The sequence below is a fragment of the Capra hircus genome, chromosome 20 (assembly GCF_001704415.2).
Source record: "Capra hircus breed San Clemente chromosome 20, ASM170441v1, whole genome shotgun sequence".
Taxonomy (NCBI): domain Eukaryota; kingdom Metazoa; phylum Chordata; class Mammalia; order Artiodactyla; family Bovidae; genus Capra; species Capra hircus.
The window spans coordinates 40,118,469-40,145,734 of NC_030827.1; the positions used below are offsets into that span (position 1 = coordinate 40,118,469).

The following is a 27,266-nucleotide window of genomic DNA, read 5'->3' on the forward strand; positions in this document are numbered from 1 at the left end:
TGTGAAATAAAGTGAAGTTGCTCAGTAGTGTCCAACTCTTTGCAGCCTCATGAACTGTAGCCTGCCAGGCTCCTCCACCCATGGGATTTTCCAGGCAAGAGCACTGGAGTGGGTTGCCATTTCCTTCTCCAGTAGATGTTTATAGTTGTGTGCATGTGGATGGATTTATGTACACAGACACACATGTTTTCATTTAACATCCTAACACAGGTACCTCTCCATGTATTATTCAGTCTCCAGAGCAATCATTTTTAGGGACACATTATATTTCATTGGCAAGACAAAGCAAAATTCCCTTAGCCAATTCCTTATTGATCATCACCTTGTAATGAGCATCTTTGGGCCCATGTAAAGAATGATCTCATTAAATGTTAATTTGTAAATGTAATTTCTAGGTTCAAAAAGTAAGATATACCAAATATTAAGAAATTTATTATCAAATTGATTCCCGTAGTAAAAGGGTTGCAAATGGATAGTAGCAATCATTTTATTTTATTTTACTTTATTTATTTTGTTATTGTGTTATATTAGTTTTACACTCTTTCACTGGAAAATATTTCAAACATCCCAGCAAAAAAAGGAGAATGCCATAACAAACTCCTGTATATCAACCACTCAAGTTTATCAGATCTTATTATTATGTCATGTTTATTTCAATCATCATTTTTAAAAAATAAAAAACTGCACAAATATACTTAAAGAGCACTCCCTAATTCCACTCTCTTTCCTTACTCTCAGAGTTAACTAGGGTCAATGTTTTGTTTCCATGTGGGAGAAACTCTGGAGGAATGGCAAAGAGAAAGAAGATCTTGGCAGTTATCCGGGGAAGTAATATTAGTGGCTTGAACTAAAAGTAAGGTGGTACACACTGCTATATTTAAAATGGATAACCAACAAGGCCCTGCTGTGTAGCACATGGAACTCTGCTCAATGTTATGTGGCAGTCTGGATGGCATTGGAGGCTTGGGGGAGAAAAGATAAGTGTATGTATATGGCTAGGTCCCTTTGTGGTTTACTTGAAACCATCACAACATTTTTTGTTAATCGGCTATACCTCAATAAAAAAGAAAAAGTTTAAAAGTAAGTAAATAAAAGGAATCCAAATTGGAAAAGAAGAATTAAAACTCTCACTATTTGCAGATGACATGCTCCTCTACATAGAAAACCCTAAAGACTCCACCAGAAAATTACTAGAGCTAATCAATGAATACAGTAAAGTTGCAGGATATAAAATCAACACACAGAAACCCCTTGCATTCCTATACACTAATAATGAGAAAATAGAAAAAGAAATTAAGGAAACAATTCAATTCACCATTGCAACGAAAAGAAGAAAATACTTAGGAATATATCTACCTAAAGAAACTAAAGACCTATATATAGAAAACTATAAAACACTGATGAAAGAAATCAAAGAGGACACTAATAGATGGAGAAATATATCATGTTCATGGATTGGAAGAATCAGTATAGTGGAAATGAGTATACTACTCAAAGCAATCTGTAGATTCAGTGCAATCCCTATCAAGCTACCAGTGGTATTTTTCACAGAGCTAGAACAAATAATTTCACAATTTGTATGGAAATACAAAAAATTGCAAATAGCCAAAACAATCTTGAGAAAGAAGAATGGAACTGGAGGAATCAACCTGCCTGACTTCAGGCTCTATTACAAAGCCACAGTCATCAAGACAGTATGGTACTGGCACAAAGACAGAAATATAAATCAATGGAACAAAATAGAAAGCCCAGAGATAAATCCACACACCTATGGACACCTTATCTTCGACAAAGGAGGCAAGAATATACAATGGAGAAAAGACAATCTCTTTAACAAGTGGTGCTGGGAAAACTGGTCAACCACTTGTAAAAGAAAGAAACTAGATCACTTTCTAACACTGCACACAAAAATAAACTCAAAATGGATTAAAGATCTAAACATAAGACCAGAAACTATAAAACTCCTAGAAGAGAACATAGGCAAAACACTCTCTGACATAAATCACAGCAGGATCCTCTATAACCCACCTCCCAGAATTCTGGAAATAAAAGCAAAAATAAACAAATGGGACCTAATTAAAATTAAAAGCTTCTGCACAACAAAGGAAACTATAAGCATGGTGAAAAGACAGCCTTCTGAATGGGAGAAAATAATAGCAAATGAAGCAACTGACAAACAACTAATCTCAAAAATATACAAGCAACTTCTGCAGCTCAATTCCAGAAAAGTAAATGACCCAATCAAAAAATGGGCCAAAGAACTAAATAGACATTTCTCCAAGAAGACATACAGATGGCTAACAAACACATGAAAAGATGCTCAACATCACTCATTATCAGAGAAATGCAAATCAAGACCACAATGAGGTACCATTTCACACCAGTCAGAATGGCTGTGATCCAAAAGTCTCCAAGTATTAAATGCTGGAGAGGGTGAGGAGAAAAGGGAATCTTCTTACACTGTTGGTGGGAATGCAAACTAGTACAGCCACTATGGAGAACAGTGTGGAGATTCCTTAAAAAACTGGAAATAGAACTGCCTTATGACCCAGCAATCCCACTGCTGGGCATATACACCAAGGAAACCAGAATTGAAAGAGACACGTGTACCCCAATGTTCATCGCAGCACTGTTTATAATAGCCAGGACATGGAAACAACCTAGATGTCCATCAGCAGATGAATAGATAAGAAAGCTGTGGTACATATACACAATGGAGTGTTACTCAGCCATTAAAAAGAATACGTTTGAATCAGTTCTAATGAGATGGATAAACTGGAGCCGATTATACAGAGTGAGGTAAGCCAGAAAGAAAAACACCAATACAGTGTACTAACACATATATATGGAATTTAGAAAGATGGTAACAATAACCCTGTATGTGAGAGGGCAAAAGAGACACAGATGTCTAGAACAGTCTTTTGGACTCTGTGGGAGAGGGAGAGGGTGGGATGATTTGGGAGAATGGCATTGAAACATGTATAATATCATATAAAAAATGAATCACCAGTCTAGGTTTGATGCAGGGTGCAGGATGCTTGGGGCTGGTGCACTGGAATGACCCGGAGCGATGGTGTGTGTGTGGCGAGGGGGGCGGGTGGGAGAGGGGTTTGGGATTGGGAACATGTGTACACTCATGGCGGATTCATGTAGGTGTGTGGCAAAACCAATACAATATTTTAAAGTAAAAGTAATAATAATAATTAAAATAAATAAAAGTAAGGTGTTACAGGCAGAAAAATTATACAAATGTGGAGATATTTTGGAGGTGGAGTAGCCTGGACTTAGTGGTTGATTCAGTTTGTCTGTTGGTAGGGAGTTTTTTGAGCCTGAGGGATGGTTGAAAGGTAACACTCAGTGTTCTCCTTTGCATAACTGGCTAAATGTGGTTTTACTCACTGAAGCAGAGAGATGTGACAAGAAACAGTTCTAAAGAGTTTATAATTATGTGAATTCAGTTAAAATGCATGTGAGATATCCAAGTGAAAATATCCAAAGGCAGCAAGTATCATGCTTATTTTAAAATATATGTCAGATTGTCATCTTTTTCAGTTTGGACTGCTATTACAAAACACAACAGACTGGGAAGCTTCATTTCTCACAGTTCTGGAGGCTAGAAATTCCAAGGTCAAGGTGCTCACAGATTCAGTTCACAGTGAGAATCTTCTGACTTGTTGGCCACTTCTCACTGTATCCTTACATGGCAGAGAGAGTAAGACCTCTCGTGCCCCTTCTCCTTTACATAAGGGTGTCTGTTCTGTCATAAGGACCTTACCCTCATGACCCAATTACCTCCCACATGCCCTACCTGCAAATACCATGACACTGGGTGGGGGAGGTGGTAGGACATCAACATATGAATTTTCATATGTTCAACAAATGTTCATTCCATAGCACTGTCCTATCAAACCTATTTTATCCAGAGTAAATTCCTGTTGTAATTATTTTACTGTCCTTCAGTTCAGTTCAGTCACTCAGTTGTGTCCAACTCTTTGTGACCCCATAAACTGCAGCATGCCAGGCCTCCCTGTCCATCACCAACTCCTGGAGTCTACCCAAACTCATGTCCATTGAGTCAGTGATGTCATCCAACCATTTCATCCTCTGTCATTCCCTTCTCCTCCTGCCCTCAATCTTTCCCAGCATCAGGGTCTTTTCAAATGAGTCAGCTCTTTGCATCAGGTGGCCAAAGTATTGGAGTTTCAGCTTCAACATCAGTCCTTCCAATGAACACCCAGGACTGATCTCCTTTAGGATGGACTGGTTGGATCTCCTTGCAGTCCAAGCAACTCTTAAGAGTCTTCCCCAACACCACACTTCAAAAGCATCAATTCTTCTGCACTCAGTTTTCTTTACAGTCCAACTCTTACATCCATATATGACTACTGGAAAAACCATAGCCTTGACTAGACAAACCTTTGTTGACAATGTAATGTCTCTGCTTTTTAATATGCTGTCTAGGTTGGTCATAACTTTCCTCCCAAGGAGTAAGTGTCTTTTAATTTCATGGCTGCAGTCACCATCTGCAGTGATTTTTGAGCTCAAAAAAATAAAGTCAGCCACTGTTTCCACTCTTTCCCCATCTATTTGCCGTTAAGTGATGGGACCAGATGCCATGATTTTAGTTTTCTAAATGTTGAGCTTTAAGCCAACTTTCTCACTCTTCTTTCACATTCATCAAGAGGCTCTTTAGTTCTTCTTCACTTTCTGCCATAAGGGTGGTGTCCTCTGCATATCTGAGGTTATTGATATTTCTCTTGGCAGTCTTGATTCCAGCTTGTGCTTCATCCAGCCCAGCATTTCTCATGATGTACTCTGCATATAAGTTAAATAAGCAGAGTGACAATATACAGCCTTGATGTACCCCTTTTCCTATTTGGAACCAGTCTGTTCCATGTCCAGTTCTAACTGTTGCTTCCTGACTTGTATACAGGTTTCTCAAGAGGCAGGTCAGGTGGTCTGGTATTGCCATCTCTTTCAGAATTTTCCACAGTTTGTGATCCACACAGTCAAAGGCTTTGGCATAGTCAATAAAGCAGAAATAGATGTTTTTCTGGAACTCTCTTGCTTTTTCAATTATATATTTCTTTATGGACTTTGGAATAATAATTTATAGGCTTGATTTAAGCATGATTTCCTATTTGTTGCTAAGTCACTAAGTTGTGTCAAATTCTTTGCAACCCCATGGACTGCAGGATACCAGGCTCCTCTGTCCTCCACTGTCTCCCAGAGCTTGCTCAAACTCATGTTCTTTCATTCAATGATGCCATCCAACCATTTCATCCTCTGTCACCTCCTTCTCCTCCTGCTCTCAATTTTTCCCAGCATCAGGGTCTTTTCCAATGAGTCGGCTGTTCCCATCAGGTGACCAAAGTATTGGAGCTTCAGCATTAGTCCTTCTAATGAATATTCAGGATTGATTTCCTTTAGGATTGACTAGTTTGATCTTGCAGTCCAAGGTACTCTCAAGAGTCTTCCCCAGCACCACAATTTGAAAGCTTCAACTCTTTGGTGCTCAACCTTCTTTATGGACAAACTCTCCCTTTTGGATTCTTTTTATTTTTCTCTTTCCTGTCCTTTTCCTCCCCTTTACTCTCTATGTGTGCCCACTTTTCCTAGTTTTGGCACTGTTTTCCTGACCACCCTGTGGGACTTCATTTTAGGACAGTACTTGTTAAGGTGGTTCAGAGTTGCCTCTCCTTGTGACATTGAAAATACGTTAGGAATTATCACAGAGACAGCAGGCAGCTTGGTGGAGTGTTTATGCGACAAGCTGAGTCCTTGCTTTGCCACCTTCCTAGGCCTGAAGTTCATGAGTTAGGATCTAAGAAGTCTGTGGTGAGGGTGGTCTCCCTCCCACCTCAGGTGGAGGAGTTAAAGCTCTGAGACTTCACTGGAGCCAAGTACATGGCCACCATCGACAATAGCTTCTGACAGACCCTGCACTTAAGTCCTGCTCACCCTTTTGTCAGGATATTTACTTATATTTAAGCATTGTGACATTTTGGTTTTCCCTTTTAAATAGTTCTAATTGAATACTTTAAAATTTTGCATATTACTGAACTACCAGTAATTTTACATATTTGTTGTTTTTGTTCAGGGAAGTCACGTCCAGCTATTTATGACTCCATGGGCTGAAGCATGCTAGCTTTCCCTGTCCTTCACTATCTCCTGGAGTTTGCTCAAACTCATGTCCATTGATTCAGTGATACCATCCAACCATCTCATCCTCTGTTGCCTCCTAGTTCTCCTGCCTTCAATCTTTCCTAGCATCAGAGTTTCCCAGTGAGTTGACTCTTTGCCTCAGGTGGCCTAAGTATTGCAGTTTCAGCTTCAGCATCAGTCCTTCCAATGAGTATTCAGGGCTGATTTCCTTAGGTTGACTGGTATTATCTCCTTGCAGTCCAAGGAACTCTCAAGAGTCTTCTCCAACACCTACAAATTACTCTTGTCTATTTGGAGCAGAGAGCTACTAAAGTATAAATTCACTAAGATGTAATCGGTCATTGGCTTCTTATCTGGAAGAAGGCTTTTGAAGGAGAACCAAAATGATATGTTCCAAGGGAAAGATAGAGCTCTGCCTCTGCTGGCTCAGTCTTGACCTGCCAAAGAGAAAGGACTGGAGGGACATTGCCTGTGCCTGTCCACCAAAGGCTGTCACACATCTCTAAATCAAGAGGCTCCCGCTTCCCAATCAGGCAACGTGTACAGTCAGCTTCTCCTAGCAACTCGATATCTGTTGGCTTCAAGAGAATATTGTGCCTCCATACATACCCCTTCTCCTTTTTTCAAAGATGAATTTAAACCAACATTCCTCCAGGAACAAGAACAAAATGAGGAATCCAAAAAACATAGTTTGGGAGAAAATGCAGTAATTTTTGTTGAAATGAGTGGGGGACAAGAAGCGAGTTATGTTGATTATTGTAGATAGAGCATTCTGATTAAATCTGGCAGAAAGGCAGCCTGCTTTTTCTGCTTTTATTTTATTAAAAGTTGAGGTAACTAAGTTACTTAAAATGAAATTTAGGATTTAAAAAAAATCCACTAAGATTTTATTTCCTTAGTCTATTTTAAATTTTTATCTTTGTTTGAGAGCAGAAATCCGTATGAAAAATTGGCAAGAGAATATTATAAATTTAGTTGACTATCATCAAAGCCAGCCCACTTATTTCCCACAGCCCACTTTTCTTTTTTATGTATATATATTTCTTAAATTTTATTTTTACTTTATTTTACTTTACAATAGTGTATTGGTTTTGCCATACATTGACATGAACCCACCATGGGTGTATATGAGCTCCAAATCCTGAATCCCCCTCTCACCTTCCACCCCATGTCATTTCTCTGGATCATCCCCATGCACCAGCCCCAAGCATCCTGTATCTTGTATCGAACATAGACTGGTGCTTCGTTTCTTACATGATAGTATACATGTTTCAATACCATTCTCCCAAATCATCCCACCCTCTCCCTCTCCTTCACAGTCCAAAAGTCCGTTCTACACATCTGTGTCTCTTTTGCTGTCTTGCATACAGGGTCATCATTACCATCTTTCTAAATTCTGTATATATGTGTTAGTATACTGTATTCGTGTTTTTCTTTCTGGCTTACTTCACTCTGTATAATCGGCTCCAATTTCATCCATCTCATTAGAACTGATTCAAATGTATTCTTTTTAATGGCTGAGTAATACTCCATTGTGTATATGTACCACAGCTTTCTTATCCATTCATCTGCTGATGGACATCTAGGTTGTTTCCATGTCCTGGCTATTATAAACAGTGCTGCGATGAACATTGGGGTACACGTGTCTCTTTCAATTCTGGTTTCCTCTGTGTGTATGCCCAGCAGTGGGATTGCTGGGTCATAAGGCAGTTCTATTTGCAATTTTTTAAGGAATCTCCACACTGTTTTCCATAGTGGCTGTACTAGTTTGCATTCCCACCAACAGTGTAAGAGGGTTCCCTTTTCTCCACATCATCTCCAGCATTTATTGCTTGTAGACTTTTTGATTGCAGCCATTCTGACTGGTGTGAAATGGTACCTCATTGTGGTCTTGATTTGCATTTCTCTGATAATGAGTGATGTTGAGCATCTTTTCATGCTTTTGTTAGCCATCCATATGTCTTCTTTGGAGAAATGTCCATTTAGTTCTTTGGCCCATTTTTTGATTGGGTCGTTTATTTTTCTGGAGTTGAGCTGCAGGAGTTCCTTATATATTTTTGAGATTAGTTGTTTGTCAGTTGCTTCATTTGCTATTGTTTTCTCCCATTCAGAAGGCGGTCTTTTCACCTTGCTTATACTTTCCTTTGTTGTGCAGAAGCTTTTGATTTTAATTAGACCTCATTTGTTTATTTTTGCTTTTATTTCCAGTATTCTGGGAGGTGGATCATAGAGGATCCTGCCCACAGCCCACTTTTCAAAGAGAACTCAGAGTATAAAAACAAGTGTCTCCTTCTGTATGTGGTCATTCATCTGTCCTCTCTGCCATATTTGATTTTACTCCTGGTTTATCTGTGGGACATTTCACACAAAGATGGGCTCAATAAAGGACAGAAATGTTATGGAACTAACAGAAGCAAAAGATATTAAGAAGAGGTGTCAAGAATACACAGAAGAACTGTACAAAAAAGATCTTCATGACCATGATAATCACGAAGGTGTAATCACTCCCACACACCTAGAGCCAGACATCCTGGAATGTGAAGTCAGGTGGGCCTTAGGAAGCATCACTACAAACAAAGCTAGTGGAGGTGATGGAATTCCAGTGGAGCGATTTCAAATCCTAAAAGATGATGCTGTGAAAGTGCTGCACTCAGAATGTCAGCAAATTTGGAAAACTCAGCAGTGGCCACAGGATTGGAAAGGTCAATTTTCATTCCAATCCCAAAGAAAGGCAATGCCAAAGAATGCCCATGCTACTGCACAATTGCATTCATCTCACACGCTAGTAAAGTAATGCTTAAAATTCTCCAAGCCAGGCTTCAGCAATACATGAACCATGAACTTCCAGATGCTCAAGCTGGTTTTAGAAAAGGCAGAGGAACCAGAGATCAAATTGCCAACATCTGCTGGATCATCAAAAAAGCAAGAGAGTTCCAGAAACACATCTATTCCTGCTTTATTGACTATGCCAAAGCCTTTGACTGTGTGGATCACAATAAACAGTGGAAAATTCTGAAAGAGATGGCAATACCAGACCACCTGACCTGCCTCTTGAAAAACCTATATGCAGGTCAGGAAGCAACAGTTAGAACTGGACATGGAACAACAGCCTGGTTTCAAATAGGAAAAGGAGTACATCAAAGCTGTATATTGTCACCCTGCTTATTTAACTTATATGCAGAGTACATCATGAGAAACCTGGGCTGGAAGAAGCACAAGCTGGAATCAAGATTGCCAGGAGAAATATCAATAAGCTCAGATATGCAGAGGACACCACCCTTGTGGCAGAAAGTGAAGAGGAACTAAAAAGCCTCTTGATGAAAGTGAAAGAGGAGAGTGAAAAAGTTGTCTTAAAGCTCAACATTCAGAAAACGAAGATCATGGCATCTGGTCCCATCACTTCATGGCATATAGATGGGGAAACAGTGGAAACAGTGGCTGACTTTATTCTTTTGGGCTCCAAAATCACTGCAGATGGTGATTGCAGCCATGAAATTAAAAGACGCTTGATCCTTGGAATGAAAGTTATAACCAACCTAGACAGCATATTCAAAAGCAGAGACAATACTTTGCCAACAAAGGTCTGTCTACTCAAGGCTATGGTTTTTCCAGTAGGCATGTATGGATGTGAGAGTTGGACTATAAAGGAAGCTGAGCACAGAAGAATTGATGCTTTTGAAGTGTTGTGTTGGAGAAGACTCTTGAGAGTCCCTTGGACTATGAGGAGATCTAACCAGTCCATCCTAAAGGAGACCGGTCCTAGGTGTTCATTGGAGGGACTGATGCTGAAGCTGAAACTCCAATACTTTGGCCACTTGATGCAGAGAGCTGACTCATTTGAAAAGATCCTGATGCTGGGAAAGATTGAGGGCAGGAGGAGAAGGGGACGACAGAGGATGAGATAGCTGGATGGCATCACCGACACAATGGACATGGGTTTGGATGGACTCCGGGAGTTGGTGATGGACAGGGAGGCCTGGCAAGCTGCAATTAATGGGGTCACAAAGAGTCAGACACGACTGAGTGTCTGAACTGAACTGAACTATCTGTGGGCGTGACTTTAGGGTGACTCAGGGAGAATTTAGGATGAGCTATACCTTGGGAAAGGTTGGAAGAACAAGTGCTACCATTCATTACAAGAGGCTTCTTAAAGAAAATTTACCCCAGTAACCAGCCAAAAGATCAACCATGAAAGTATAACCAATGGATTATCTATGGAGGAACAGCTGCAGAAAAGGCTCAACACAGATACTGTGTTGAGCTTTAGGAAACTTCAGGACTGCTTACTAAAAAGAAATATTTTGGCAAAGCCTCAAGCTCACTTTTGTAAGAATGTAAAACCCATGCTGCTGCTGCTAAGTCATTTCAGTCATGTCTGACTCTGTGCAACCCCATGGACAGCCATCAGATCAGATCAGAGATCAGATCAGTCGCTCAGTCATGTCTGACTCTTTGCAATCCCATGAATCACAGCACGCCAAGCCTCCCTGTTCATCACCAACTCCCGGAGTTCACTGAAACTCATGTCCATCGAGTCAGTGATGCCATCCAGCCATCTCATCCTCTGTCGTCCCCTTCTCTTCCTGCCCCCAATCCCTCCCACCATCAGAGTCTTTTCCAATGAGTCAACTCTTTGCATGAGCTGGCCAAAGTACTGGAATTTCAGCTTTAGCATCAGTCCTTCCAAAGAACTCCCAGGGCTGATCTCCTTTAGAATGGACTGGTTGGATCTCCTTGCAGTCCAAGGGACTCTCAAGAGTCTTCTCCAACACAACACTTCAAAAGCATCAATTCTTCGGCACTCAGTTTTCTTCACAGTCCAATTCTCGCATCCAGACATGACCACTGGAAAAACCATAGCCTTGACTAGACAGACCTTAGTTGGCAAAGTAATGTCTCTGCTTTTCAATATGCTATCTAGGTTGGTCATCACTTTCCTTCCAAGGAGTAAGCGTCTTTTAATTTCATGGCTGCAGTCACCATCTGCAGTAATTTTGGAGCCCCAAAAATAAAGTCTGACAGTTTCCACTGTTTCCCCATCTATTTGCCATGAAGTGATGGGACCAGATGCCATGATCTTCGTTTTCTGAATGTTGAGCTTTAAGCCAAGTTTTTCATTCTCCTCTTTCACTTTCATCAAGAGGCTTTTTAGTTCCTCTTCACTTTCTGCCATAAGGGTGGTGTCATCTGCATATCTGAGCTTATTGATATTTCTCCTGGAAATCTTTATTTCAGCTTGTGCTTCATTCAGTCCAGTGTTTCTCATGCTGTACTCTGCATATAAGTTAAATAAGCAGAGTGACAATATCCAGCCTTGACATACTCCTTTTCCTTTTTGGAACCAGGCTGCTGTTCCATGTCCAGTTCTAACTGTTGCTTCCTGACCTGTATACAGGTTTCTCAAGAGGCAGGTCAGGTGGTCTGGTATTGCCATCTCTTTCAGAATTTTCCACAGTTTATTGTGAGCCACACAGTCAAAGGCTTTGGCATAGTCAATAAAGCAGGAATAGATGTTTTTCTGGAACTCTTTTGCTTTTTCCATCATCCAGCAGATGTTGGCAATTTGATCTCTGGTTCCTCTGCCTTTTCTAAAACCAGCTTGAGCATCTGGAATTTCATGGTTCATGTATTGCTGAAGCCTGGCTTGGAGAATTTTAAGCATTACTTTACTAGAGTGTGAGATGAGTGCAATTGTGAGGTAGCATGGGCGTTCTTTGACATTGCCTTTCTTTGGGATTGGAATGAAAACTGACCTTTCCAATCCTGTGGCCACTGCTGAGTTTTCCAAATTTGCTGACATTCTGAGTGCAGCACTTTCACAGCATCATCTTTTAGGATTTGAAATCGCTCCACTGGAATTCCATCACCTCCATTAGTTTTTTTTGTAGTGATGCTTTCTTTTTTTTTTTAATTTTTATTTTTACTTTATTTTACTTTACAATACTGTATTGGTTTTGCCATACATTGACATGAATCCACCACGGGTGTACATTCATAGTGATGGTTTCTAAGGCCCACTTGACTTCACATTCCAGGATGTCTGGCTCTAGGTGAGTGATCACACCGTTGTGATTATCTTGGTCATGAAGATCTTTTTTGTACAGTTCTTCTGTGTATTCTTGCCACCTCTTCTTAATATCTTCTTCTTCTGTTAGTTCCATACCATTTCTGTCCTTTATCGAGCCCATCTTTGTATGAAATATTCCCTTAGTATCTCTAATTTTCTTGACGAGATCTCTAGTCTTTCCCATTCTGTTCTTTTCCTCTATTTCGTTGCACTGATGGCTGAGGAAGGCTTTCTTATCTCTTCTTGCTATTCTTTGGAACTCTGCATTCAGATGCTTATATCTTTCCTTTTCTCCTTTGCTTTTCACTTCGCTTCTTTTCACAGCTATTTGTAAGGCCTCCCCAGACAGCCATTTTGCTTTTTTGCATTTCTTTTCCATGGGGATGGTCTTGATCCCTGTCTCCTGTACAGTGTCACGAACCTCCGTCCATAGTTCATCAGGCACTCTATCTATTAGATCTAGGCCCTTAAATCTATTTCTCACTTCCACTGTAAAATCATAAGGGATTTGATTTAGGTCATACTTGAATGGTCTAGTGGTTTTCCCTACTTTCTTCAATTTAAGTCTGAATTTTGCACTAAGGAGCTCATGATCTGAGCCACAGTCAGCTCCCAGTCTTGTTTTGGCTGACTGAATAAAGCTTCTCCATCTTTGGCTGCAAAGAATATAATCAATCTGATTTTGGTGTTGACCATCTGGTGATATCCATGTGTAGAGTCTTCTCTTGTGTTGTAAAAGGGTGTTTGCTATGACCAGTGTGTTCTCTTGGCCGAATTCTGTTAGCCTTTGCCCTGCTCATTCTGTGTTCCAAGGCCAAACTTACCTGTTACTCCAGATGTTTCTTGACTTCCTTCTTTTGCATTCCAGTCCCATATAATGAAAAGGACATCTTTTTTGGGTGTTAGTTCTAAAAGGTCTTGTAGGTCTTCATAGAACCAACTGTTCAACTTCAGCTTCTTTAGCGTTACTGGTTGGGGCTTAGACTTGGATAAACAGCCATAGTTTTGCCCTGTTCTAACCTCAGTACTGCAGGAAGCTTCTTATTGTAATACATTCTAACCAAAATTGCCTTATGTCTAGTAAAAAACTACAGCAGTGGCACTACTGTGAGACAGTGAGTCGTCACCTCTGAGTGTGACCTTTGCCAGCTGTGTGCTCTGTGGTCTTCTCGATGCTGTGTTTTTAGGTGTAGAAGTACAGCAATGGCCTGCACCAAAGGGAGAACATTTCCCACTGCCCCACTCTGGACATCACCTGGCTTGGCTGAATTCTCTCTGGAGTATAATCATTGTCCCTTTGTTTAAGAAACATCATGTTCTGATAGGAAAAGGCAAATACTGACAATTCCAAAGACCATGGGAAGCTCCTAGAGATTGCTAGAACTGTTCTAAACTGCCTTAGAAACTAAATCATGTTCATTAGAAATAAATACATGTAGAACAGATACCTACAGTCACTAAAACTAGTTCTTACAGGGTCTATTTGACCGTATTGCTGCGAAGGCTCAAAATAATCATACATTTGGGATATGTCCACATATCCTTGATAAAGGGTGAGAATAACACATTAGGGCAAGTATTTCTCTCTAATTCTGATAGGTGACCATATAGTGATTGAGCTTGCTCAAGTCGTTTAGTCCAGCTCTTTGGGACTCCATGGACTATAGGGCTGGGCTCCCTTGTCCATAGGACATTACAGACAAAAATAGTGGACTGGGTTGCCATTCCCTCCTCCAGGCGATCTTCTCTACCCAGTATCAAACGCACATCTCCTGCATTGGCAGGCAGATTCTTTACCACTGAGCCGCCTGGGAAGCCCATTGTGATGCTTAGAAGACAGAAAATCAGAGTTAGATACTTCGTTTACTTTTTTAAATCACACTTATCTTGGTCCTATTCCATCTGACTTTGTCCTCTGTTAGTTGTCAAGTAGGATTTTTGAAAAAATGAAAGTGTTAGTCACTCAGTTGTGTCCAACTCTTTGCAACTCCATGGACTGAGCCCAACAGTCTCCTCTGTCCATGGAATTCTCCAGGCAAGAATACTGGAGTGGGTTGCCATTCCCTTCTTTTAACTTCCCGACCCAGGGATAGAACACACGTCTCCTGCATTGCAGGCAGATTTTTTACCATCTGAGCCAACAGGGAATCCCCTTGTCCTCTGTAATTGTCAAGTTGGATCAACCAAGTCCAGATATTAACTCCCCAAAAATATCAATATGTACATGTTTCAATATGTAGGACTTCATAAAAATAATAGGATTCATTGAGACAGATTTAAATATATGCTCTGAAATAAGGATTATATAGTTTACCATATGCATAAATATGTAAAATAAACCACTAGTAGTACACAGTAGTGGAGAAGGCAATGGCACCCCACTCCAGTACTCTTGCCTAGAAATCCCATGGACAGAGGAACCTGGTAGGCTGCAGTCCTTGAGGTTGCTGAGAGTCAGACACGACTGCATGATTTCACTTTCACTTTTCACTTTCATGCATTGGAGAAGGCAATGGCACCCCACTCCAGTACTCTTGCCTGGAGAATCCCAGGGATGGGGGAGCCTGGTGGGCTGCCATCTATGAGGTCACACAGAGTCGGACACGACTGAAGCAACTTAGCAGCAGCAGCAGCAGCAGGACACAGTAGAGATCTGATAACTTTCTAGTTGCCCTTTACTAATGAACTAGTGAGAACTCTTAGCCTAGAGTAGCTAATTTTTTTTTTTTTAGTGTTTGCCCTAGAATTAGCAATATATGTTTACTGCTAATCCAAGTCCACTTTCAAATATTAATAGCACTATACCACTTTATAGGCAGTAAGAATACCTTATAATAACAAAATAATCCTAGTTACTGCCTCTTGTCTGTTGTATCATTTGTTATTCATTTCATTTGTATATGTACCTAAGCCCATATACATATGTATCATATACACATAAGCATCATAACCAATATATTGTTGGTATTATTATTAATATTTTAACAAACTGTTTTCTGTTAGATCAGCTCAGAATTTTAAAAATGCAAGTTTTTATTTAACCTTCATTTATTGCTTCTTTAATGCTTTTCCTTTTTTTTAATATAGATCCAAGTTTCTGATTTTTAATGCTTTCCTTCTTTCTTAACATTTCTTTCCCACAGGTCTACTGGCAACAAATTCCTTCCACCTACGTTTGTCTGAAAAAGTATTTCTGCTTCTCTTTTGAATGGTAATTTCACAGGGTGCCCGATTCTAGGTTGCTGTGTTTTTTTTCTCTCAACACTTCTTAGTATTTCACTCCACTCTCCTCTTGCTTGTGAGATTTCTGAGAAGCCTTATGCAGTTTTTTCTTTGTGCCTCTGTGAGCAAGGTGTTTTTTCCCACTGGCTTGTTTCACGATATTTTTTCTTTGTCTTTGTTTTCCTATAATCTGAAAATGATATGCCTAGAAGTAGTTTTTTGGCATTTTTTCTGACATGGTATCGTGGGGTATCCTGGGTCTGTTGTTCGGTATCTGGCACTGTTGTTGTTCAGTCCCTCAGTCGTGTACGACTCTTTGCAGCCCTGTGGACGGCAGCACACCAGGCTTCCCTGTCCTTCACCATCTCCCAGAACTTGCTCAAACTCATGTCCATTGAGTCGGTGATGCCCTCCAACCATCTTGTCCTCTCTCATTCCCCTCTTCTCCTGCCTTCAATCCTTCCCAGCATCAGAGTCTTTTCCAGTAAGTTGGCTCTTCACATCAGGTGGCCAAAGTATTGGAATTTCAGCTTCAGCATCAGTCCTTCCAACAAATATTCAGGATTGATTTCCTTTAGTGTTGACCGGTTTAATCTCCTTGCTGTCCAAGGGACTCTCAAGAGTCTCCTCCAAGCCACAGTTAGAAAAGCATCAATTCTTCGGCACTCAGCTTTCTTTATGGTCCAACTCTCACATCCATACATGACTACTGGAAAAACCATGGCCTTGACTAGATGGCTTTCATTGGCAAAGTAGTATCTCTGCTTTTTAATATACTGTCTAGGTTTGTCAGAGCTTTTCTTCCAAGGAGCAAGCATCTTTTAATTTCATGGCTGCAGCCACCATTTGTGGTGATTTTAGAGCCCAAGAAAATAAAGTCCATCACTGTTTCCATTGTTTCCCCATCTATTTGCCATGAAGTGATGGGACTGGATGCCATGATCTTAGTTTTTTGAATGTTGAGTTTTAAGCCAGCTTTTTCACTGTCCTCTTTCACCTTCATCAAGAGGGTCTTTAGTTACTCTTTTCTTAATGTTTAGTTGGTGAAATTCAGGTTCCCATGGTGGTCCACTTATGAGTCTCTGCTTTGGGAAGTTGGGAATCTGTGACTATTCATCTGTCTGTGTCTCAAGTCTTGAAGATAGCAGTTTGACCTATACCCTTTCCTCTCACATGCCCAAGAATAGTTGGTTTTTCAGTCTGTCCAGGTTTTTTACTTGTCATTACAGCAGAGTGGCAACTTCCAAGTTCCCTACATATGGAACTTTTAACCAGAATCCTTTCCAAGGAGGCTAATCTAATGTTCTTGTATTCTACTGGTCATCTTTGTTGCATCCCATCCCTTTTTTTTTTTTTTTTTTTTTAGCACATGTGGCCAGCAGAGATTAGTCCCTCCCCTGTTTCCAGGACCTTAGTTTGGTTCCCTAATAATGCACTTTCTGGGGATTTCTCAGTTGGTTTCTCTGAAGGCTGGCTTTGCTCAGTGTGCCCTGAAATTGCTGGCTGACTGCTTTCTTGTTAACTTGTAAGTTTTGTGAGACGTTTCTGGCCTCTGCCTCTTTTTTAAGCATGTGCTTTGCCTGATGTGTACATAGCAGGTATAGAGGAGAAATTACAAGCAGGAAAGAGTACTTCCTGATCCTAAGTTTTGAAAATGGATCCTGCCTCATTCGTTAAGCATTCTTCAAGCACCAGCAATGCTCCTATTTGAGCATATCTTATGTACTTACTTATTTCTTTAAAAATTTCTTTCTGACCATGAGAGTCAGTATATGTAATCAGTTCACTGGGATTTCAGGGAGGAGGAAACTATTGGCCTTAAGTCTTAACCAGTGTTGTGACAAGTGTGAGTTTCAGCAATGGATAATAATAAAATCAAACCTCATTAGTTGATATCCAATTAATATTTGTACTTACCGAAGTCAGTTTCAATGTCCTCTTGAGCTAGAGAAACAATTGTATAAATCAGGGTCCTGCTGTTTGTAGTAAGAAGCTTACATTATTGGAGTATGAGGACAGGATGAGTTAGATTTGCTCTATTCCCTGGTATCAGAGTGTGAAGTGAACCGTGACCTCACAACATTCAGAAAACAGAGCTGTGCAGGCAAATAATGTCCCATGATTAGTGAGTGGGTTACAGAGAGACTTCACGTTCAGGTTAAAATCTTTTCTCAGGGACCTAACATGCATTAAGCACTGTGCCAGGATTTAGGGGATATCATCTTAGAAACATCATGTATATATCAGAGTGTATGCCTCATTTATATCCTCACAGCAACCTTATACCATACTCTCATCAACATGAGGATGAGGAAACTGAGGTTGGAAGAGGTTAGAAAGACTGCCCAAGATCATTTGATACATGTTAAAAGCAGGATTCAAAACCGTTTCTAATTCCAGTGGGGGTGATGTTAATGTTGACATTGTAGTTGTTGTTGAAGACACACACACACATCAATGTGTTTGAGCTCTTGCAATGATGGGATTCAAGTTCTGAACCTTCATTATGAAGGACAGATCTGAATTCACTGATCAAGGAAATCAGAGAAGAAGGGAGTCAAAGAGCCAGAAAATACAAAATATATGTTTATTGGGAACTGAAATTGAAAGTTGATAGATTTAGATGGACTTGCCAACAAGACATATGGTTATATAATTCCTATTCTTCCCATCTTCTATGAAGTTAAATGTTATTTCTGTTTACTTAAGAGAATTGTGGCAGTGTTTGTTTTCATCTTATATTAAACTCAACGTTATGTCCAGTTTAAGAAGAATTATCAATTGTGTGCTAGTGTAAAGTTTAACTTGTACTGCTTAACTTGCTCTCAAATGGTTGTTTTTTAAAAAAGATCTCGTTCTTTGTCAGTATTTTTAAGACGTGGTATACAGTATTTTGAATCTCTTTCAGATTCTGTGATTAAATATTCTGTGCTTGAGTATCTTTGATCTTAAGTTAAAATAGTAGGACATCTTACATTTTCTGCCGCAGATAATTACAGTAAGCTAAGTCTTCAGTTTATCCCCTCATAAATTAAATTTTTGAGTCAGAAAAATCTTCTATGTGCTAAGTTACCCATATAACAGTCTCCCTTTATTTTACAGTCTCAATATTGAATTGAGAATATGATGGACTGTATTGTTCTGTTTAATTTTGTTTTGGTTTTGGACATAAGAAACTTGTTCTTTATATCAAGGGAAAATTTTCACTCAAGATGATCAGGTTGAAGTGTATTTATGAAGATAATTTTTTTAAAGTAAAATTCTTAATTAATCTCTCACTGTGTGTTAGTCACTCAGATGTGTCTGACTCTTAGCAACCCCATGGACAGTAGCACACCAGGCTCCTCTGTCCATGGAATGCTCCAGCAAGAAAACAGGACTGTGTTGCCATGCCCTTCTCCAGGGGATCTTCCTGACCCAGGGATCAAACCAGGTCTCTTACATCGCAGGTCAATTGTTTGCCTTCTGAGCCTCAAGAAAGCCCCGACTGCTCACTCAGTTCAGTTCAGTTCAGTCGCTCAGTCATGTCCGACTCTTTGCGACCCCATGAATCGCAGCACGCCAGGCCTCCCTGTCCATCACCTACTCCCGGAGTTCACTCAGACTCACGTCCATCGAGTCAGTGATGCCATCCAGCCATTTCATCCTCTGTCATCCCCTTCTCCTCCTGCCCCCAATCCCTCCCAGCATCAGAGTCTTTTCCAATGAGTCAGCTCTTCGCATGAGGTGGCCAAAGTACTGGAGCTTCAGCTTTAGCATCATTCCTTCCAAAGAAATCCCAGGGCTGATCTCCTTCAGAATGGACTGGTTGGATCTCCTTGCAGTCCAAGGGACTCTCAAGAGTCTTCTCCAACACCACACTTCAAAAGCATCAATTCTTTGGCATTCAGCCTTCTTCACAGTCCAACTCTCACATCCATATATGACCACAGGAAAAACCATAGCCTTGACTAGATGGACCTTTGTTGGCAAAGTAATGTCTCTGCTTTTCAATATGCTATCTAGGTTGGTCATCACTTTCCTTCCAAGGAGTAAGCGTCTTTTAATTTCATGGCTGCAGTCACCATCTGCAGTGATTTTGGAGCCCCCAAAAATAAAGTCTGACACTGTTTCCACTGCTTCCCCATCTATTTCCCATGAAATGATGGGACTGGATGCCATGATCTTCGTTTTCTGAGTGTTGAACTTTAAGCCAACTTTTTCACTCTCCTTTTTTACTTTCATCAAGAGGCTTTTAGTTCCTCTTCACTTTCTGCCATAAGGGTGGTGTCATCTGCATATCTGAGGTTATTGATATTTCTCCTGGCAATCTTGATTGCAGCTTGTGTTTCTTCCAGTCCAGTGTTTCTCATGATGTACTCTGCTCACTACCAGTGTCTAAAAAAGTTTACTATATCTTTACAGCTTCATGGTGACATTCTCATTTCTATATGTGGAGACAGTGACTCATATTCCTCTATAAAACTTTGGGTTTGATTCTCGTCTATTTAGAATGTGATTGATTTCCACTTACTGCCCTTTTCAAGAAAATACTTATAGATAATCAGTTAACTTAGTTGTGGGCCAACATCTTTTTGATTTATTTATTTTAATTACTTTACAATATTATATTGGTTTTGCCATACATCAACATGAATCCGCCATGGGTATACACGTGTTCCCCATCATGAACACCCCCCCCCCCGCAACTTCCCTCTCTGTACCATCCCTCTGGGTCATCCCAGTGCACCAGCCCCAAGCATCCTGTATCCTGCATCAAACCTGGACTGGCGATTCGTTTCATATATGATATTATACATGTTTCAGTGCCATTCTCCCAAATCAACCCACCCTCTCCCTCTCCCACAGAGTCCAAGACTGTTCTATACAGCTGTGTCTCTTTTGCTGTCTCACAGGGTTATTGTTACCATCTTTCTAAATTTCATATATATGCATTAGCATACTGTATTGGTGTTTTTCCTTCTGGCTTACTTCACTCTGTATAACAGGCTCCAGTTTCATCTACCTCATTAGAACTGATTCAAACATATTCTTTTTAATGGCTGAATAATACTCCATTGTGTATATGTACCACAGCTTTCTTATCCATTCATCTGCTGATGGACATCTAGGCTATTATAATGTCCTGGCTATTATAAACAGTGCTGCAATGAACATTGGGGTACACATGTCTCTTTCAATTCTGGTTTCTTCAGTTTGTATGCCCAGCAATGGGATTGCTGGGTCATAAGGCAATTCTATTCCAGTTTTTTAAGGAATCTCCACACTGTTCCCCATAGTGGCTGTACTAGTTTGCATTCCCACCAACAGTGCAAGAGGGTTCCCTTTTCTCCACACCCTTTCCAGCATTTACTGCTTATAGACTTTTGGATCGCAGACATTCTGACTGGTGTGAAATGGTACCTCATTGTGGTTTTGATTTGCATTTCTCTGATAATGAGTGATGTTGAGCATCTTTTCATGTGTTTTTAGCCATCCATATGTCTTCTTTGGAGAAATGTCTTTTTAATTCTTTGGCCCATTTTTTGATTGGGTCGTTTATTTTTCTGGAGTTGAACTGCATAAGTTGCTTGTATATTTTTGAGATTAGTTGTTTGTCAGTTGCTTCATTTGCTATTATTTTCTCCCAGTCTAAAGGCTGTCTTTTCACCTTGCTTATAGTTTCCTTTGTTGTGAAGAAGCTTTTCATTTTAATTAGGTCCCATTTGTTTATTTTTGCTTTTATTTCCAATATTCTGGGAGATGGGTCATAGAGGATCCTGCTGTGATTTATGTTAGAGAGTGTTTTGCCTATGTTCTCCTCTAGGAGTTTTATAGTTTTTGGTCTTACATTTAGATCTTTAATCCATTTTTAGTTTATTTTTGTGTGCGGTGTTAGAAAGTGATCTAGTTTCATTCTTTTACAAGTGGTTGATCAGTTTTCCCAGCACCACTTGTTAAAGAGATTGTCTTTTCTCCATTGTATATGCTTGCCTCCTTTGTCAAAGATAAGGTGTCCATATGTGTGCGGATTTATCTCTGGGCTTTCTATTTTGTTCCATTGATCTACATGTCTGTCTTTGTGCCAGTACCATACTGTCTTGATGACTGTGGCTCTGTAATGGAGCCTGAAGTCAGGTAAGTTGATTCCTCCAGTTCCATTCTTCTTTCTCAAGATTGCTTTGGCTATTTGCAATTTTTTGTATTTCCATACAAATTGTGAAATTATTTGTTCTAGCTCTGTGAAAAATACTGTTGGTAGCTTAATAGGCAGAGAAGGAAATGGCAACTCACTCCAGTGTTCTTGCCTGGAGAATCCCAGGGATGGGGGAGCCTGGTGGGCTGCTGTCTCTGGGTTCGCATAGAGTCAGACACGACTGAAGCAACTTAGCAGCAGCAGCAGCTTAATAGGGATTGCATTGAATCTATAGATTGCTTTGTGTAGCATACTCATTTTCACTATATTGATTCTTCCAATCTATGAACATGGTATATTTCTCCATCTATTAGTGTCCTCTTTGATTTCTTTCATCAGTGTTTTATAGTTTTCTATATATAGGTCTTTAGTTTCTTTAGATAGATATATTCCTAAAGTATTTTATTCTTTTCGTTGCAATGATGAATGGAATTGTTTCCTTAATTTCTTTTTCTATTTTCTCATTATTAGTGTATAGGAATGCAAGGGGTTTCTGTGTGTTGATTTTATATCCTGCAACTTGACGATATTCATTCATTAGTTCTAGTAATTTTCTGGTGGAGTCTTTAGGGTTTTCCATGTAGAGGATCATGTCATCTGCAAACAGTGAGAGTTTTATTTCTTCTTTTCCAATTTGGATTCCTTTTATTTCTTTTTCTGCTCTGATTGCTGTGGCCAAAGCTTCCAAAACTATGTTGAATAGTAGTGGTGAGAGTGGGCACCCTTGTTTTGTTCCTTACTTTAGGGGAAATGCTTTCAATTTTTCACCATTGAGGATAGTGTTTGGTGTGGGTTTGTCATATATAGCTTTTTATGTTGAGGAATGTTCCTTCTATTCCTGCTTTCTGGAGAGTTTTTATCATAAATGGATGTTGACTTTTGTCAAAGGCTTTCTCTGCATCTATTGAGATAATCATACGGCTTTTATTTTTCAATATGTTAATGTGGTATATTACATTGATTTGCAGGTATTGAAGAATCCTTGCATCCCTGAGATAAAGCTCACTTGCTCATGATGTATGATCTTTTTAATGTGTTGATAAAGACGCCACAAAAAAGAAAACTACAAGCCAATATCACTGATGAACATAGATGCAAAAATCCATAACAAAATTCTAGCAATCAGAATCCAACAACACATTAAAAAGATCATACATCATGGGCCAACATATTGATTGGCACCTTAATTACTTAGAATTTCTTTGCAGGCTGTGTTCAGTGTGTAAGTTAAAGGGTCAAAAGGCAAGCCAGATTTAAAAGCCAAGATCATTTTTCTTTTTTGAATTACAGGAAAAGGTCAGGGTCACATAGATTCAACCTAATCTGTTACACTTTCTGCATTTGCAGTGTTACATCATGATCACTACTCTTAAAATGATGACTGATTCTGACCCCCTCCACAAAGAGGTATTACAATATCCTATATCAGAGAAAGATTCTGTTGTTTCAGCAGTTGGTATACAGAGTTGATTGATGACTATGCCACTCATAATTAATGGTTTCAGTTTTTTATTACAGTGGAGACGTTATCAGTCAGGGTTCCTGCACACCCAAACAGAATACCTTGACTACTTTCAAAGGTGTGAGTAGGGCTTAGGGAAGCCAAGAAAAGTAATTCATTACCTCTGTCCATCCATTAATAGTAGAGGATGGAGGGAACAAAGCTACTATCCTAGGCCTAAAGAAGTAAAAGAAGGAGCAGTTTTCCAAAGAAACAGTGTCTCCATTCCCCAAATCTAATTGGAAGCCACAGCAATCCATAGTATCAGCTTCTGCAGAGTGGATCTGGAGTGAAAACCAAAAAAAAAAAAAAAAAGAAATGAAAAGAGAAAACACAGGAGAGGATGAAATGAAAAGTCAATAAAATCAGTAGTGGTGAGTTTCCTAGCAAGCCAAGCTCATTGGTAGCTCTGGGTCTTAACTCAAGAAAAGAAGGCAGCTAGCATTTATTGAGTACTATTCCAGTTACTATTGCTGTATAACACAGCAACCTAAATTTAGTGTCCTACAACAACCATTTCACTATGCTCTATAGGTAAGATTGGGCTTCTTACCTATAAATTGAACTGGTAAAGAACCTACCTACCAAAGCAGGAGATCTAAGAGACTCAGGTTCAGTCCCTGAGTTGGGAAGATGCCCCTGGAGAAGGGCATGGCAGCCCACTCCAGTATTCTTGCCTAGAGAATCCCATGGACAGAGGAGCCTAGGGGACTACAGTACATGTGGTCATAAAGAATCGGACACAATTGAAGCTACTTAACATGCATGCACGTAGGTAGGATTCTGTAGGTCAGAAATTTAGACAGGATACAGTGGGGATGGCATGCCTTAGCTCCACAGTGTTTGACACCTCAGCTAGGAAGACCTGGATGACAAAGAATTATTCAAATACCTAGAAGCTGGAATCATCTGGAGGCTTCTTAACTCATGATTGACATTTGGGCTGGATAACTCACTAGGGACTGTCAACTGGAGTAGCTATACCTGATATCTCCAAGGGTGGGGGCTTCCTACTCCATGGCAGGTGGAGGGTCTTAAAAGTGACAGATTCTAAAGAATTGGAGGGAAACCACATGGTCTTTTGTGACCTCACCTCTGAACTCACATAACTTCACTTCTGTATTCAGTCCAAAGTCAGGGTAACTAGAAAAGAATATGCCAAAAGAGAGAGTATTGTTGCAGCCATCTTTGGAAAATACACCTTGTCACCAAGGCAATAAGAACTAGCAACGTGGAGACATTCTGATGGCAGTTGAAACAAACTTCTCCAAGTTAATGGTAAAATTTTGTTAACCAGAATTCACTTATTAGCCACTGTTTTCCATGATTAAACTTTATCTTCTCTTCATGGATTATAGATTTTAAAAGTAGAAGACACTCCCAGAAATAAACTAGCTCAGCATCACACTCTTAAACAGTCTGAAGTCATTATTCTCATTTTGTTGCAGTTAAACTAGAAATGAGTAGAAGGAAAAATAGAGACTAGAACCTAGGACTCTTGGATTTTATTTGTCTTATTTATTTAACTAGAATTTAGTAAGGGGTGGAATTATAGATTAAATTTTATGAAGTGAACAGAGAACCACCTGAGTAGAGTCAGAAGCACCCGGCCAGGTATTGTGTTCCTATAACCTGGGATAAATCAGTCTACTGAGTCGGGGCCCCTCATTGGAAGGTTTGGGCTTAGCTTTGTATCTATGAAGTGAGAACTCAAGTGCTAGAAGAATAGATTAGTGGTCTGTAGTGTTGGAGAAGACTCTTGAGAGTCCCTTGGACTGCAAGTTCAAACCAGTCAATCCTGAATATTCTTTGGAAGGACTGATGCTGAAGTTGAAGCTTCAATACTTAGGCCACCTGATGCAAAGAGCCAACTTACTGGAAAAGACCCTGATGCTGGGAAAGATTGAAGGCAGGAGCAGGGGACAACAGAGGCTGAGATGATTGGACGGCATCACTGACTTGATAGACATGAGTTTGAGCAAGTTCCAGGAGTTGGTGATGGACAGGGAAGCCTGGCGTGCTGCAGACCATGGTGTTGCAAAGAGTTGGATATGACTGAACGAGTGAACTGAACTGAGTGAATAAAATACTGTTGATTCATTTTAAAGTCTTCACTTACTGTTTTGCATTTCCCTCTGACATTTTTGAATTTGTTGTTGTTCAGTTGCTCAATCATATCTGACTCTTTGTGACCCCATGGATTGAAGCACACCAGGCTTCCTGCCCTTCACCATCTCCTGAATTTTGCTCAAACTCATGTCCATTGAGTCAATGATGCCATCCAACTGTCTCATCTGAGATACAATCTTTGACATCTGAATATGCAGGCTAGCCCCAGATATTGGCATGAGTCCATGTAAGGGCATGTGAGGCAGTGCATGGTAGGGGAGCTCCCCAGTTTGGGTCCCGCCAGCATTGTGGATAATGGGGAATCCCTTCATGTCATTGGCACTAAAGCAAGGAGGTGACTAGCTTATTGGTGCACACGTGGCCTTTCAAATCCTGGGCTTCACCAGTGAGCCCACTTGAGGCCCAGATGCCCTGAGAGCTCAGGGTGTCCGTCTCTGTGCTGGCCAATTGCTCTCTTGCCTGGGGCCTCCATCCTTAGTCTTCCCACCCAGCCTTTCCTATTTTGCATGGACTCATTGGCCCTCTCAGGAGAGATGATGACACTCTTCCTACCTGCCCTCACCTCTTAACCCATGACGTCTGGCCACTCCTCTACATTCTCTTGCCAATGATGTCCTAGCTATTAAAGCCAGTGGTCCTTTCTTTTCCCTTCTTAACCTGTATGACTTCACTGTGCCCTGTTTTCTCATCTGTCAGGTAGCAATAGTAATAGTGTTGACCTCATTGGGTTGTGAGGTTTTAATTATTATACATCATAGTAAATAATAGATGCTATGTTATACATACACATGCTTACACTTATATATGTGTATATATTTGTCTGGGACATAGGTAGTCACACACACACAGAAACACATACACACATACAAGTCTGAACAGTGCCCTGGGCAAGGCAAGCACTACATGGGTTAGTTATTACTCAGTTAGTTAGTGTTAGTCACTCAGTTCAGTTCAGTCTCTTAGTCACGTCCAACTCTTTGTGACCCCATAAACTGCAGCATGCCAGGCTTCCCTGTCCATCACCAACTCCCGGAACTTTTGGAACCCAAAATATAAAGTCTCTCACTGTTTCCATTGTTTCCCCATCAATTTACTATGAAGTGATGAAACTGGATGCCATGATCTTTTGTTTTTTTGAGTGCTGAGTTTTAAGCCAGCTTTTGCACTCTCCTCTTTCACTTTCATCAAGAGGCTTTTTAGTTCCTCCTCACTTTCTGCCATAAGGGTGGTATTATCTGCATATCTGAGGTTCTTGATATTTCTCCCAGCAATCTTGATTCCAGCTTGTGCTTCATCCAGCCCAGCATTTTGCATGATGTACTCTGCATATAAGTTAAATAAGCAAAGTGACAATATACAGCCTTGACCTACTCCTTTCCAAATTTGGAACCAGTCCATATTTGGAACAACAGACCGCTTCCAAATTGGGGAAGGAGTCACTCATTAGTGCGCAACTCTTAGTGCTTCCAGGGACTGTAGCCTGCCAGGCTCCTCTGTCCAAGGAATTCTCCAGGCAAGAATACTGCAGTGGGTAGCGATTCCCTTCTCCAGGGTATCTTCCTGACCCAGGGATCGAACCCAACTATTATTCTATTTCCAAAGTCAAATCCAGCCCTGACGTAGACTGCGTTCACCTGCAGACCCAGTGTTTTCTATGTGCTTCTCTTTCTTACTTACTAACCTGGTGTCAAAGGCAACAGTATTTTCAATCCCTGCTGTCAGAACCCTCTACTTTAAAAAACATAACCTCTCAACTTCACAACATTAGTTTGAATTTTATTCCTGTCTTTCAGAGTTTACAAGCCCCAACTAATGTAAAGCTCCCATTCCTCTCTTCTTTTATTAAATAAGTCTGATTGTGTTGCAACAGCTGGTGATAGCATCTGCTTTCAGTATTTAAATCTCACTTTGTGTTTTATTTCGTATATGTATGTTAGTCTTGTCTCCACAGCTAGAGTGAAATCTGTATACTAGATTACATGTTAATTTGCCTATATCATCTGTGG

The 27,266-nt window shown here is 40.2% G+C and overlaps 1 protein-coding gene across 1 annotated transcript in view; it reads left to right on the forward strand.

The window, feature by feature from the left end:
* The window catches only part of ADAMTS12 (ADAM metallopeptidase with thrombospondin type 1 motif 12), a 389,258-nt gene that overhangs the window by 284,803 nt on the left and 77,189 nt on the right, over nucleotides 1–27,266 (forward strand). The window lies entirely within an intron of this gene.